This window comes from Desmodus rotundus, chromosome 4 (assembly GCF_022682495.2).
Source record: "Desmodus rotundus isolate HL8 chromosome 4, HLdesRot8A.1, whole genome shotgun sequence".
NCBI lineage: Eukaryota > Metazoa > Chordata > Mammalia > Chiroptera > Phyllostomidae > Desmodus > Desmodus rotundus.
In genome coordinates this window covers 68,284,153-68,300,806 of record NC_071390.1, presented here as the reverse complement: position 1 = coordinate 68,300,806, position 16,654 = coordinate 68,284,153, and the positions used below count along the sequence as shown (strand labels likewise).

The 16,654-nt window shown below is 38.4% G+C and overlaps 1 protein-coding gene and 1 pseudogene across 4 annotated transcripts in view; one reads left to right on the top strand and one right to left on the bottom strand.

Moving 5' to 3' along the window:
• PARG (poly(ADP-ribose) glycohydrolase) overlaps positions 1 to 16,654 on the top strand; it is a 222,384-nt gene that overhangs the window by 48,375 nt on the left and 157,355 nt on the right. The gene's annotated exons all lie outside the window — the stretch shown is intronic.
• LOC112305661 (U2 spliceosomal RNA) lies at positions 16,299 to 16,479 on the bottom strand (annotated as a pseudogene).

Here is a 16,654-nt window from a genome sequence, read left to right as displayed (position 1 = left end):
TTTATTACAACTTAGAAATTATGCTTTTGCCTTTGCTATAGTTATTAAAATATCAAGTATATGTTGTCCTATGACCTAACAGAGAAAGGCTGTGTAAAACCTCTTTTGCTGTAAATGAGGGTGTGTAAATCTCTCTATAATGAACTTGCATTTTTGCCTATGTGCCAGTAAATTTCAAAAGGTAAATGAGGATCATACTGAGTTTTGATGAATAAAAACTAAGTGCATCAAATTATGCCTAAGTTATCTTTTCTTTTACAGTTCTTTTTTTAAAATATATTTTATTGATTATGCTATTACAGTTGTCCCAATCCCCACACATTTATTCCCCTCCGCCCTGCATACCCTACCCACCCACATTCCCGCCCCCGCTTTTAGTTCATGTTCATGGGTCATACATATAAGTTCTTTGGCTTCTCTATTTCCTATACTATTCTTAACCTCCCCCTGTCTATTTTTTACCTACCATGTACGCTACTTATTCTCTGTACCTTGTCTCTCCCTCCCTCTTATTCTCCCCCATTGATAACCCTCCATGTGATCTCCATTTTTATGATTCTGGTCCTGTTCTAGTTGTTTGTTTTTGTTTTTTAGGTTCAGTTGTTAATAGTTGTTTGTTGTCATTTTACAGTTTATGGTTTTTGATCTTCTTGTATTTCTTAGATAAGTCCCTTTAACATTTCATATAATAATGTCTTGGTGATAATGAACTCCTTTAACTTGACCTTATCTGAGAAGCACCTTATCTGCCCTTCCCTTCTAAATGATAGCTTTGCTGGATAGAGTAATCTTGGATGTAGGTCCTTGCCTTTCATGACTTGGAATACTTCTTGCCAGTCCCTTCTTGCCTGTAAGGTCTCTTTGGAGAAATCAGCTGACAGTCTTATGGGAACTCCTTTGTAGGTAACTGTCTCCTTTTCTCTTGCTGCTTTTAAGATTCTCTCCTTCTCTTTCATCTTGGGTAATGTAATTATGATGTGCCTTGGTGTGTTCCTCTTTGGGTCCAACTTCTTTGGGACTCTCTGGGCTTCCTGAACTTCCTGAAAGTCTGTTTCCTTTGACAGATTGGGGAAGTTCTCCTTCATTATGTTTTCAAATAAGTTTTCAATTTCTTTGTCTTCCTCTTCTCCTTCTGGCACCCCTATGATTGGGATGTTGGAACATTGAAAGTTGTCCCATAAGTTCCTAAGCCTCTCCTCATTGTTTTGAATTCTTGTTTCTTCATTCTGTTCTGGTTGAATGTTTGTTTCTTCTTTCTGCTCCAAACCCTTGATTTGAGTCCTGGTTTCTTTCCCATCACTGTTGGTTCCCTGTAGATTTTTCTTCATTTCACATAATGTGACCTTCATTGCTGCCTGGGTCTTTTTTATGCTGTTGAAGTACCCAGTGAGTTCCTGGAGCATCCTGATAACCAGTGTTTTGAACTCTGCATCTGATAGGTTGTCTATCTCTCGGTTGCTTAGTTGTATTTTTTTCTTGAGCTTTGATCTGTTTTCATTTGGGCCATTTTTTTCTTGTCTCTGCACCTTTTAGGTAGTAAGGGGCGGAGTCTTAGGTGTTCACCATGGCGGGGAAACCCACCTTTCTAGGTTGTGATACTGTATATGGGGGAGGGGTCTGAGAGGGAACAGTGCCACTTGCTCCGCTCTCTGCCAGCTTCCAGTCACCTCCCCCACTACCCATAATCAAATTGGGCCCTTCTGGTGCTGATTCCTGGGTGGGTGGGTTTTGTGTATATTCTAGGACCTTCTGGGTCTCTGCAACGAACTCTCCTGTGAGGCTGGGAGTTTCTCCCACTGCCGCCTCAACCTCCACAGGTGTTTTCAGTCAGAGGTTTGAGGCTTTCTTTCCCCGCACTAGAACCCTGGGTTGTGTGGTCTGTCTCGTTCCCCACTTGTTCCTCCCAATTTACCTGCATGTGAATGTGGGACCACCCAGTCCACAAGGCACTGCCTCATCCAGTCTGCCAGCCGCTGCCTTGCCTGCCCCGGTCCTCTAGCCACTGCCTTGTCTGGAGTCCTCTCCATCCCACTGCCCGTCTCCATCCCTTCTACTGGTCTGGATGAATGTTTCTTCTTTTGCTCCTTGGTTGGTGGGCTTCCATACAGTTTGGTTTTCTGTCAGTTCTGGTTTGTTTTTTATTTTTAAATTTGTTTGTCTTTTGGTTGTAGGAGGCGGCACAGTATGTCTACCTATGCCTCCGTCTTGGCTGGAAGTCACTCCTTTAGAGTTCTTTATGTGTAGTTCTGAATTTCAAAAACAGGTACCTCAGAATTTATTGTCCCCCAGGTTGAGGTGTATATTGTTATACCTGTGTTTAATTAAAGTAACACTTTTGAACTCCTGTGACCGTGAGAAATTAAAAAATTATCCTTATTGACAGAAAATCAGTAGAAACTCAGGAAAAAAAATAAGCTTGTATTAAAATAGATTACCGAGGCATTTCACACATACAGAGTAAAGGCTACAAGAAATAGTCAGGTTTTGATTCATATTTTTATTATGTGATAAAAAATTAAAATATAGTATGTTGAAATTATTAGGCAAAAATTGTAGCATAAATCACCTGTCATTAAATAGCACATAACATAATAGTTGTATGTTTAAGCATCACTTGATTATCAGTACTTTCACATATAAATGGTTGTCTGTGGACCTCTGGCCTTAAGGGTGGAGTATAATATTATGGGCAGCTTATCCAATAACTCTATAAAAATGCTAAGCTTATTTGTCTATTAAAATTTTTAGAACAAAAGTATTAGAGGATCATTTCTTTTTTCTGTCTGTATTCCCCTCCTCCCCCTTTACCCCTCTGCTGCCAGAATATCTGTAAACATTTCATGAAACATATGTGTTTTTTTTGAAGAGTTTGGGAAGAGCTGATGATAGGTAACAGGTTATTGTAACCATTGTTTCAAATCAGAACAAATTTCTTTAACTAATATATGGTCTTCCACAATAGCCTTTTGGGGTTTTTTGGTAATGAAGAAGTAAGTTTCTGAATGTATATAAACATATTACACCTTTGTTTCCAGTTCCAAATTAAATTTCTTCATAGTTAATCTATTTTCTGGATATTTCTTCAAAGCTTAAAAGATGTAAAGTTTCCTTATTAAATTTGTCATAAAGATCCTGTAGCAAATTCCTAATGAAATGAAAGCAGCCTAGCAGCCTTGGATGTTTCATAAGACTACATCTAATGTCTTTATCTCTCTAGCTTTCGAACCTCTCATTTGGAGGTCTGTAGAAAGTTAACCTTTTTGGAGTTTGGTGACTCACAGTCTAATCAGTAAGGTCTGCATTGCTTTACAGCTTGACTTAATTTAATTCATGAGAATTGTAGGAGCCAAAAGAGAGCTTATTAGAGTCACTAAAATATTAAATGTTAGATTCATATGAGATACATGGATCTCTCCCCTCCCCCACACACTGAGTTTAGTTATTATATGCTTTTTGAATTGAAGATTGTGTCAAGGAGTCTCATGTTCATGATTTATTGTAAATAGTGCATATCTGATAGGACTTAATTGCTCCAATTGGAGCTAGGCACCTTGCTTTATAAACTTGCTAAGTTACTGTAGATGACCAATCTGAGTTGAGCTCCCATGCACTAGATCATTGATGAAATTAGAATTGTTATTTTGTTTGGAAAACACTGTCTGAGTTGTATTTATGTGTGTGGAGGACAAGGAGGATGGAAATTACAGATATCCCAAAGTGAAAATCCACTTAGTAGAATTCCCCTGTATTCTAATAATGAAATTAAGCTGGTATATTAATGTCCTTTCCTCCAACCTTATTCATTTGGTTCAGATAGCTATGGAAAACGTTACTTTTAAATATTGCTGTGGCATTGATTATCTAGAAACCTACTCTGTTAGAGGGGTGATGCTAACTTCATTTTTTAGTCTCTCCCATGATTTATGTGTATATTTCTCTCAACTGAGGTAGTGGGGGTTTACACAATCTGACATGATACCTTGATTTATAATTCCTGCCAAATTAATTTACATGTACTTTTCTTATGCTCCTACTCATTACAAATAAACTCTATATTCCTTTTGGGTAAGCTACAGACACTTTCATCTAAATGTAACATCCCATTTTACACTGGAAGGATTTTTGTAGTAAATGTTATCTAAAGATAAAAATAATAGCCCTGGCTGGGGTGGCTCAGTGGATTGACCACTGGCCTGAGAACCAGAAGGTCGCTGGTTTGATTCCCAATCAAGACATATACCTGGGTTGCAGGCCAGGTCCCCAGTACAGGGTGTGTGAGAGGCAACAAGACATTGATGTTTCTCCCCCTCTCTCCCTTCTTCTCTAAAAATAAATATTCTTTAAAAAATAATAAGAGGAATAAAAACAATATAAATCTGTCTTTCAAATTTATATACTGTTTAGTGTGTAGCCTATATAAACAATACATTAAACTTGGTCATAAAGACAAAACAGGTTCATTGTTCTCTTGATGCAGAGAGTACACCATTAGCATCATGTTAGCTGAATCTACTTAGGACTGAGCCAAAAGTCTTCTCCATTATTTTACTGTTGGTACTAGTCATGGAAAGTTCTTAGCCATGGTAATGACTAACTGCACAAGACAGTCAGATTCTAAAAGCTGTTTGAGCAATTATTCCTAATAGTGTTAAAGAAGTTTTAATAGGCCAAGTACCTTGGTATAGTACCAAGGTACTATAGTACCTTGTTGCCTCAGATGCTCTTTGATACATGAAAAGCACTATAAAAAGACATTTGCTGCAACAAGAACCATTTCCAGCATAGTGAAATATGGAATATTTTCAAATGAACTCCCAGTGATGGAATTGGTCTAATCTGCCTCAGCGCTGGGAAGCCAGTTCAAAGATACACAAGGTGTTTTGATCCATTCAGGCTGCTGTAACAGGATACAATAGACTGGATGGTGGATAAACAACAGAAATTTATTTCTCATAGTTCTGGAGGCTGGCAGTGTCCAAGATCAGGATCTTGGCAAATTCAGGCTCTGGTCTCTTTTAGAAAGGCAGTAGTTCCAATCATGAGGACTTAATGCTCATGACTTAATAACCTCCCAAAGGACTCATCTCTTCATACCCTCCTATTGGGGACTAGGTTTCAACATATGAATTTGGGGGTGGGGACACAGTCATTCAGTATAGTACAAAGGCATCTTCCACTTGGAGTGGATGTTAAAAGTGCTCATTGTCATAGTTCACTGAACTGAATTGAGCAGCCTTACACAGACTCTTTCCCCATAGTTTACTTCCGACTCTCTCTATAAACTTTTCTTTCTTCCTGGTCTACTGCTTAAGTTGCAGGTGATTTCAACTTCAATTCACTTACTGACTTCTTAGGGGCTTCACTCTATTTCCTCCCAGAGCTATTCTACCCTTGTAGGTAATCCTTAGTGTTTGCTGAAACATCCCATTTGATTGTCTGTGGTAGAGACTATGGTGGTGCTTATTATTGGGAGGTTTCCTATGTACCAGGTATAGTGTAAGCAGTATGTCTTAGCATTTAATTCGCACAACTACCCCATTAGGTACACACTATTAATATTTCCATTTTACAAATGAACTAAATACCAGGGCTGAGAGTTTACGTAACTTGCATGTGATGAAAACAGGGATTTCAACCTAGGTGCCTCTCACTCCAGAGTGTAGCTCTTAACTACTATACTCTGTTGTGGTAGTTCACACCTGTGAGTGATTCTGCTTCCAAGGAGATGCTTGGGAATGCCTGGAGACGTTTTTGGTTCTCACAAATGGGAAGGAGGTGCTACTGGCTTCTGGTGGCTAGAGGTCACAGATGCCACTAAACATTCTACAGTGAAGAGTCTGACACTTCCTGTGACAAAATTATCCAGCCCCAAAGGTCAGTTGTGCCAAGATCAAGAAACCCTGCTCTGCTGCAGTGGTTCTTAAGGTGGGGTTCCTGAACCAGCAGCAACAGCATCACCTGGGAACACGTTAGGAATGTAAATTCTCTTGCCATACTCTAGACCTAGTGAATTAAACTCTGGGGGTGAGGCCTAACCTTCTGTGTTTTCATAAGCCTCCAAGTAATTCTGATGTACATGAAAATTTGAGAACCACTGCTGTACTCTTAACATCTTTCTCAAAGCTCTCTTTGAATAGTATCTGTCCCACAATTTTTTATCTTAGCTGAAGGAGCTTTTCCTGTTGGCAGTTTGTCATTCTCAGATGGAACTTGTTGGGAAAAAAAAGTAGTTGTTTTTCTCCTCAGCCTCTACTGCTAATTCCTGTTCAATGTTGAATTATTTAACCCTCTTCTAGATCTGTGAAAACCCAGGATACACTTGTAGATCTGGGCTGACACAGATCTAAAGCTTTGGGTCTCTACAGATCTACATATGTGGGTCTCAGCTTTTATTAGTGCACTGTGGTGCCTGCCATCAGAGCCAGCCTTTGATTTAGCACCTGGAGAGGAACTGAGTCAACCATACTGTCCAAACATTAGGTCATCTGGAAATGGATAGGGAAAGGGGCAGAATCATCATAGAAACTAATTGACTAAAGTTAGGGAGGCCCAATAGTTAAAAGATTTTACTTATAGGTAGAAAGAAGAGGTTAGAAAAATTCTCTAGCAACAGGTGGCTTTAGTGGCCAATGGTCTTAGATCAGGCATTATTTAAAAGCACTGATTTAGGGAGGGCACCTGCCAACATCCAACAGTCTTTGTTCCTTAGAATCCTTTGCCATCTGGTTATATCCCTTTTCCTATAACTTTTTTTTTACATTTTTTTTTAATTGTTGTTCAAGTACAGTTTTCTGCCTTTTCCCCTCACCCCTCCCTAGCCAGATGGTGAAAGACAGATACCATATGATCTCACTTTTTCCTATTCTTATCTGCCCACCCTTAACACCTCTTTTCCTCTTAGTCCCTGACATCAATCAACTTGGGCAACATTTTTTTCCTCATGAATTTTATTTATTTATATATTTATTTATTTACTGATTGTTCAGTTACAGATGTCCTGCCTTTTTCCCCTTTGCTCTCCCTTGCACCGTCCCCTGCCACTCCCACAGTCCATCCTCCCCACCCCTCATTGTCTGTGCCCATGAGTCTTTTATTTGTGCTCTTTGGCTTGCCCCTTCCCCTGCTTTCCCCTATTGTCCTTCTCTCCCCCTCTGGTTCACAGTCAGTTTGTTCTTTATTTCCATTTCTCCGATTCTATTTTGCTCATTTGTTTGTTTTGTTGATTAGGTCTTTGTCTTTTACCACATGGCTTATTTCATTTAGCATACTACTTTCCAGTTCCATCCACTCAGTTGTGAAGGGTAGGAGCTCCTTCTTTCTTTCTGCTGCATAGTATTCCATCATGTAAATGTACCATAGTTTTTTGATCCACTCATTTGCTGATGGGCACTTAGGTTGCTTCCAGCACTTGGCTATTGTAAATTATGCTGCTGTGAACATTGGGGTGCATAGGTTCTTTTGAATTGGTGATTAAGGATTCTTGGGTATTATCCCAAGCCAGGGGGTTGCTGGATCAAAAGGTAGTTCCATCTTTAGTTTTTTGGGGGGAAATTCCATGCCGTTTTCCTCAGTGGCTGCACCAGTCTGCATTCCTACCAACAGTGTACTAGGGTTCACTTTACTCCCCAACCTTGCCAGCACTTGTTTGTTGATTTGTTAATGATGGCCATTCTGACCGGTGTGAAGTGGTATCTTACATGGTTTTAATTTGCATCTCTCTAATGGTTAATGATGTTGAACATCCTTTTATGTGTCCATGGGCTGTCTGTATGTCCTCCTTGGAGAAGTGTCTGTTCAGGTCCTTTACCATTTTTTTAAAAATTGGATTGTTTGTCTTCCTGGTGTGGTCATTTGAGCTCTTTATTTATTTTGGTGATCAAACCCTTGTCTGAGGTATCATTGGCAAATATGTTCTCCCATACAGTTGGTTCCCTTTCCATTTTGTTGATGTTTTCTTTAACTGTTCAGAAGCTTTTTAGCTTGATGTAGTCCCATTTGTTCATTTTTTCCTTATATCCCTTGCCCTAAAGGATGTATTGATGAAAATATTGCTGCATGGGATACTTTGCTTAGTATTGATGTTGATGAACTATGTGCTAATCTTACTCAAGTCTGTATGTGGGACCCTCCACTATATTAAACTTTATGATCAGTATGACAACTTGTGATCAAAAATTGGACCTGGTTATTTGATGGGCAAATTCCTTCTCTAAGATTATGACTTCTGAATTTCCTAAATAGCCTCCTAGTTTTCTACTCTCTATTCTTTCCCCAACTTCTGTTTTTAAGGCTACTTCTTCTATTCCTTTTTTTTCTGAGCCACTGTCCCCCAGGTTGTGTTGCTCAAATATTTGTAAATAAAGAGTTGAGTGAATCATCAGTTTATTATGTTGTATATTATATCCGCCTACTGAGTAATTCTGAGGAGTCTTACAGTAAAGAAACTTGCTTAGTTTTGGTTAACTAAACATTTTTCCCACACTTGTTTATAAACAGAACCTCTTTGTGTGTAACAGCTTATGATTTCCCTTGTAGCTAGTGTTCTGTGGAACACACTTTGCAAAATAATTAAAATCTATTGGTTCTCTTCTGCCTTCCTAAATCTAACTGTCCAACCTGGTGCATGTAGTCTACTTTTTCATCTAGTTCCTCCTGACCTTTGGTATCTGATAGTTTCCAACTCTGATAGCATCCAGGTACTTGCTTCCTTTGCTCTTAACAAGTAAGTTATACTTGTTAAAAGAAGAAGGGAGGGGAGAAGGCAGGAAATAAGTCATAAATTTTACTGAAAGGCTTTACTGAGAATTTGTATTATTGAATTTTAACTTGGCCTTTGGTTCTTTCTGTCATCTTTTATTTGTTTCTTTATTATCCTTTGGTTCTGAACCTTTTGATCTCTAATCTTTGCCCATACTCTACTATCCATCTGCTTCTATTTCATACCTCATTGAGAGGTTTGAGACCACCTAAAAAGGTAAATTCTTTCAGTTCCTTTATTTTAGGTTTTTAATAGTCTTCATCTCTCTCTTGCTACCTCAAAAGAAAAGCTAGTCTTACTCCATTCTTCAAACTTAGCTTAGGGTACATATGTTACCATATGTTTTCTGGCCTTCTTCCCCCAAAGTCTGATTAATACTTTTTATTTGTCCATTTCCCATGCTCTTTCATGAAGGAAGTTCTGATTTCTTCTTTGTTATGTCCTATCACTTAACATAGTGTCAAGAGCTTGACCAATTAATGCTGGGCACATCCATATCTTTTTTTTTTTTTAATTGTTCAAGTACAGTTGTCTCCTTTTCCCCCCTATCACTACCCCTGCCCCACCCATCCCCGCCTACTACCCTTGATCCTATGCCCTTTGGCTTTGTCCATGTATCCTTTTTTAAAAAGTATTTTTTATTGATTATGCTATTACAGTTTTTCCAATTTTGCCCTCTTTATACCCTCTCACCCTGCCCCCCAAACCTCCAGCATTTCCCCCCATAGTTCATGTCCATGGGTTGCACATAAAGTTCTTTGAGTCCTCTGTTTCCTATAACATTTTTTCTCTCTCCCTGTCTATTTTATACCTACTAATTTTGCTGCTTCTTCTCTGTACCTTTTCCCCCCTATTCTTCCCTTTCCCTTCCCCACTGAAATCGCTCCTGTGATGTCCATTTCTCTGATTCTGTTCCTGTTCTGGTTGTTTGCATACTTTTTGTTTTTGTTGTTTTTTTCTTTTCTTTTAGGTTCATTTGTTAGTGAGTTTGTTGTCATTTTACTGTTCATATTTTTTATCTTCTTTTTCTTAGAGAAGTCCCTTTAATGTTTCATGTAATAATGGCTTGGTGATGATGAACTCCTTTAACTTGACCTTATCTGGGAAGCACTTATCTACCCTTCCATTTTAAATGAAAGCTTTGTAATCTTGGATAAAGTAATCTTGGATGTAGGCCCTTGCCTTTTATGACTTCAAATACTTCTTTCCAGCCCCTTCTCTCCTGCAAGTTTTCTTTTGAGAAATCAGCTGATAGTCTAATGGGAACTCCTTTGTAGGTAACTGTCTCCTTTTCTCTGGCTTCTTTTAGGATTCTCTCCTTATCTTTAATCTTGGGTAACTTAATGATGATGTGCCTTGGTGTGTTCCTCTTTGGGTCCCACTTCTTTGGGACTCTCTGAGCTTCTTGGATTTCCTGGAAGTCTCTTTCCTTTGCCAGATTGGGGAAGTTTTCTTTCATTGTTTGTTCAAATAAGTTTTCAACTTCTTGCTGTTGTTTTCCTTCTGGCACCTCTATAATTTGGATATTGGAATGTTTCAAGTTGTCCCAGAGGTTCCTAAGTGTCTCTTCATTTTTTTGGTTTCTTGTTTCTTCCTTTTCTTCTGGATGGATGTATGTTTCTTTCTTTTGTTCCAAATCATTGCTTTGAGTCCTGGTTTCCTTCCTGTCACTGTTGGTTCCCTGAATATTTTGCTTTATTTCACTTTGGGTATCCTTCATTTATTTTTTTCATTTTTTGACCAAGCTCAGTCAGATCTGTGAGCAGTTTGATTACCAGGGCTTTAAATTCTCCATCAGATAAGTTGGTGATCTCCTCCTCCCTCAGTTCTCTTTCTGAGGCTTTGCTGTATTCTTTCATTTGGGCCATATTTCTTTGTCTTGGCACAGCGGATAGGTTGTAAGGGGGGGTGGGGCCTTAGGTATTCACCCAGGCTGGGCAACCCTCTTTGCTGCCCTGCGGTGCTGCCTGTGGGGGAGGGGCCAGAGAGGGAAAGGTGCAGCTTGCCAGCTTGTGTCTGATGCACTTTTCATCAAACTCTCCTGTGAGCCTCGGGGTATCTCCCACTACAGCAAGCCCAGCTGTATACCACAGTCAGCTCTGGGTCTCAGTTTGCCCTTTAAGTCAGCCCCTCCCACGCAGCCAGGGAGCTAGGCACCCAGCCCCACCCCTAAGGCTGCCCTGTCCCTGCAGTTTTTCTGGGTGGCCTGCGTTGTCAATTGCCTTACTGTTCTGGTGGTTCTGTTTGATTTTTTCTGTAATTCCTTGGTTGTTGGAGTTCCATGCAGTTTGATTTTCTGGTGCTTTTGGTGGTTTATTGATTTTAGATTGGTTGTTATCCTTCTTTTGGTTGTGCGAGGAAGTGAAGGGTTTCTACCTAGGCCTCCATCTTGACCGGAACTCCTCCATGTATCCTTTATAGAGGTTCCTTGACCCTTCCCCTGTTTTCCCCCATAATCTCTCTTCCCCCTCCCCTCTGGTTACTGTCAGTTTGTTCTTTATTTTAATGTCTCTGGTTATATTTTGCTTGCTTCTTTGTTTTGTTGATTAGGTTCCACTTATAGGTAAGATCATATGATATTTGACTTTCACCTGGCTTATTTCACTTAGCATAATGCTCTCCAGATCCATTGGTGCTGTAGCAAAGAGTAAGAGCTCCTTCTTTCTGCTGCGTAGTATTCCATTGTGTAAGTGTACCACAGTTTTTTGATCCACTCATTTACTGATGGGCACTTAGGTTGCTTCCAACACTTGGCTGTTGTAAATTGTGCTGCTATGAACACTGGGGTGATTAGGTTCTTTCGAATTGATGTTTTGGAATTCTTTGGGTATAATCCCAGCAGTGGAATTGCTGGATCAAAGGGCAGTTCCATTTTTAGTTTTCTAAGGAAATTCCATGCTGTTAGCCACAGCAAGTTTGAGAAAGAAGAACAAAGTTGGAGGGATCACCATACCTGACATCAAACTATATTATAAGGCCGCTGTAATTAAAACAGTCTGGTACTGACATAAGAGCAGAAACATAGATCAATGGAACAGAATAGAGAACCTAGAAATAAACCCAAGTCTCTGTGATCAATTAATATTTGACAAAGGGGCCAGGAGCATAAAATGGAGTAAAAATAGTCTCTTTAACAAATGGTGTTGGGAGACCTGGAGAGCTACATGCAAAAAAATAAACTCGACCACCAACTGACATCATGCACAAAAATAAAGTCAAGGTGGATAAAATACGTAAACATAAGTTGCGATACATCTAAATCTTTTGTCTTCATCTCTTTCTCTCTGACAGCTTCTTATATAAAGACACAATAATTTCCAAAATACTTCTCAAGTCTCACCTTTATTTCTGTTTCACTTTTCTAATTCATGCTGTAATACTGTTCAGTGTTGCTCCCTTCAAACACATCCTTCAAGCTGTTCACCTACAGTAAGCTGGGTGAAGTATATATCCTCAAACATTATGTGACACCTCATGTATTTTCATATCTATTAGATGATATTTATGGTATTCCATGGCTTTGCTTCTGCCCACTTCTCAAGCATCATGTCTTGCCACTTTCCTTCTGAAAACTTGATATTCTAATGAATCTGAATTGCTTGTGGTTCTTTGACATGCTGTTTGCTTGCCCTTAATTCATTTTTCCAAGCTCAATTCAGTCTTCATCTTTTCCATAACTCTTTTGTGTCGTTCCAACCTCTACTGAAAACTCTCTGTGCTCACAGCAATACTTGTGAATGCCTCCATGCACTTGCTACAGAATGCATGATCTGTCAATAAAATCTCTACATCCTTCATGAGGCTGAACTTCTTTGGGCATCTTAGTGTTTTCTAGCTTATAGTTGATATTTCTTAATTGTTTCAAAAACTAACTTTAAGGTATTCAAGGAAAGTAGATCAGCACAGAAACGTGCGGGTCTGAAGCCACAGTCTCTCTCTCTCTCTTTTTTTTATTGTTGTTCAAGTATAGTTGTTTTCATTCCCCGCCCCCGCCTCCCCCCAGTCTCTTATTAGTGTGGCGATGGTTGACCATTTCAGATCAGCAGCAAAGATAAAATGTAAGGCAGGTACACATAATCCTCGTGGCTCTTTACATGGCATTTTTACTTTCAAAAGTAGTATGTTTCTAGAGGACATAGACCTTGTATCGTTTGCCTTTGTGTTTATTCCTCACAGTGCTCAATATGAGATCCTGGGGAAAGTGGGTACTCAAATATGTGCTTGAACTAAATAGCAACATACTATTGTTGAGTATAAAGTAGAGGCTGGACCTGCTGGGCTGGTCTCTTAGATTCCTGAGCTCAACTAATCCACAGTTCAGGGACCCATTTACCCTTTTACCTTTTTATTCTCTCCTTATAAAAAAAGAATTAATGAACCAGGTCATAGATTGAACCTGACTTCCCTTTTTTTTTTTTTTTTTTTTTTTAAACCCTCACCTGAGGACTTTTTTTAAAATTGCTTTTAGAGTGAGAGGGAGATAGAGAAGCATTATTAGGAGAGAGAAGCATTGTTGCTTTCCTTGCCTGGACTGGGGATCACATGTGCCTGGACCAGGGATCAAATGCACAAACTCAGTGTGTGCCCTGACTGGAAATCAAACCAACAACCTTTCTGTTATGGGGACTATGGGATGATGCTCAAACCAACTGAGCCACACCAGCTAGGACTGAGCCTGAGCTCTTAACATGTTTCTTTGTTTATTTTTTGATGTAGGTAAATGCTGTATCACCTGTCAGTCACATGCCTTCATTTTATATAGGCTATAAAGCCAAAATTATTTTAGAAGGAATATTTGAATTGAATTTTAAAATGAATTGCAGTTTCCGAAACTAGCCCAAGGTAGTTGAATAAAATTAGGTGCATTTAAAAGTCCTGCCAAAAAAGATGCAGATTTAACCTTATGTATTTGTACCATCTAGTCATATGTATATCTGGGAACCTTTGGATCTTCTTTGGAACACTGTGGTGACTTTTGTTGGAATGGAGTAGAGTAGCAAGTAGAACTAAATCTGTGTTGTCCATACAGGAGCCAGTAGCCATATATGGCTATTTAAATTGAAAGAAAGTAAAATAAATATATTGGCTGGTGGTTACCATCTTGGACAGTGTAAAAATTTTGTTATGCACTGTGCTAGGTCATCTCTAATGTTCCTTTTGTTTTGACATCTTGCTATTTTTGCTCCCTAGAAGCTGCCGCTGGTCAGATTTCCTCACGGGGAACTTCACAGATACATCAATCTTCTTTGGTCATATTTTGAACTTTTTTCTAGATTGGCTGTTACCTGAAATAATTGAGTTGCTGAGCAGAACTTGGTCAACTTTTTAAAAACTTATTTTCATTGTAATAGCATTTCTTTTAATTACTAATGCAGTTTTATTTTTTCTCTAAAGAGATCTGCCACCAGGGAGTGCCCTCAAACCTTTCAGGAAAATTACTTTTGTTTCCACCTTATTAACGGAAGTGAAGTTTGGACCGTAATATTGATTATTAATTCATAGTGAATAATTTAATAATTAAATTAAGAATTAAGAACTATAATGTATGTGTGCACATTACTTGATTTATATGGCAAATTATTTTCCTAGTGGTGTGAATGCAAGAAGCTATCATGGAATAATCTTAAAAATTACTTAAAAGTAAAAATAAGTAAAGTATTTCTTATATTTCAAAAATATTCTTACTAATTGAAAAATATAAACTATATTAAAAGCCTGAAGTTTTTGCTCACTTACATTTCTTGGACAAATTAAGTCCATTTTGCCTCTAGGACTATAAGACTTACATTACTATTATCTATGTATCTGAAATCTTGTCATGTTGAGTTTGATTGCCTGTCTATAAAAGATGAATAATAGTGTGACTGTATGACATTGTAAATACCTGTTGGCTTGTATGTAATAGCATTGGGATTTGGTGGTGTTTGCTAAAGTAATTGGTGGTTTGGCCATGTAGTCATACAGTAATAGGAAGAGAGATGTGAAAGACCTGTCAGAGTATCTTATGCTGGGGTGGGATTATTACCTAAAGATAATCATGTATCATAACAGTATTGAGAAGTATGTTCTTCTTTGGGGACAGCAAATAATGAGGGTGTATTATTATGTTTTGTACTTTCTAAGGTAAGAATGATTTGTGAATTTTGCTATTAGCATGAAAAAAAGATAATGATTATCAGTAAATACTGTTTAGAGAAGAGCTTCCTTCATGGGTTTTTTTTTCATGTTTCATAAAACTATATAATTCTGTTCTTCATGTATATTCTAATGAAATTTGTGTAGGAAATGGTGTGGCTGTTTGATTAAATGCGATTTTCTCTCAAGAATTGAAGATACTCTTCCTAAATTGCTTGTGTTCTGATATTAGTTGTTAATTACTTGGATTTAGGAGTACATGCTATACTCCTATCACAGTACTCCTTGCTGTACTACAAAATTACAAAATTTTGTAAATTTTGTAAAATTTATAAAAGTCTTTAAATTTTAAGCCACTGATGGCTTGTTTTCTGAATGAAGTGAGAAACTAATGGAGAGTTATATCATGAGAAACAAAATTAAATTGGGAGAGATTGGATATGGAGTTGTGGTAAGGATTAGCAGGAGGGCTTTTTCACTTCATTCTTCTCTCCTCTTCTACTACTGACTAATAAGATCTTGGCTATGGGATAGGGAATTACTAATAAAAGGAGATTCCATTACATCACTCCTTTTAAAAAAAATATGTATTTATTCTTAGAGGGAGAGGGAGGGAGGAAGAGAGGGAAAGAAACATTGATGTGAGAGAGAAGCATCGATTATTTGACTCTCGCACATGGTCCAACCAGGGACTAAGCCCACAACCCGACTTGTGCCCAGAATCGAGCTGACAACCGTTTGATATGCAGACTGGCACTCAATCCACTGAGTCACACCAGCCAGGGCTTAATTTTCATTTTTCTTTTTCCTCCTTCACTGGCAACCGGTGATGAGGAAGTATCTATAGGAGCCTGATTTATCCCATATTAAACAACTATCAAAATAATATAATGACAAAGATTATTTCCAGTGTGAGTTACAGGACAAATACTTTAAAGCACAGGTGGCAAACACAATCTGGCCCTCCACCTTGTTTCTACCAGGTGGCAGCGCCAACTCTTTGCCTCTAGTTAAGGAGTAGTTACATTTATACAGTCCTAAAATTACATTCGGCCCTTTGAAGGCAATTGCAAGGCTGATGTGGCCCCCAATGAAAATGAGTTTGACACCCCTGCTTTAAAGGCTCTTTTGTGTTTTCCTTAAAATTACTTCAGATGCTTATAATGAGCTGTGATTTTTATCATTTCTTCTCAGATTGAGTCATAGGACTTTGAAAATTCATAGGAAAACTCTTAATAGCTATTTGAAGATGAAAATCAAACCAAGCCAAAAGAGGATGAAGAGGCAGGAAGGCTTCTCAGCATAGTCTTTTTTCCTGTGTCATAACTGCTGACCTTTTAGCACTCAGCCTGTCATATCACCTTGCTCTTGGTACCACATTCATTTTGTACCATTTTTGACGTCAGAAGATACAATTTCTGGACAATTTTATTTAGGTCCACAAATTAGTTAAATAATTTGGGAAATACGCCTTCTTAAATATGAAAATATTAGTCTAGCTATTTTCTGAAAACCAATTGGACTTTATTAAAATTTGATAAGAACAGATACTACATTTGATCTTAGCCAAAAGGCCGAGAAGCGATTAAAATTTAGAGAACATTTTTATTAAAGTCATAATTGTCATGGGTGATGCACATGAGAGATCACTCTGTGGTTGCCCTGTCAAACTTGCATGAGTCTTCAGAGATTACAGTGAATGAGTGAGTTTGTTTTCTTGTAAGCTGTCACATTCTCTTCAAAGTATCAGCCTGAGTTGTG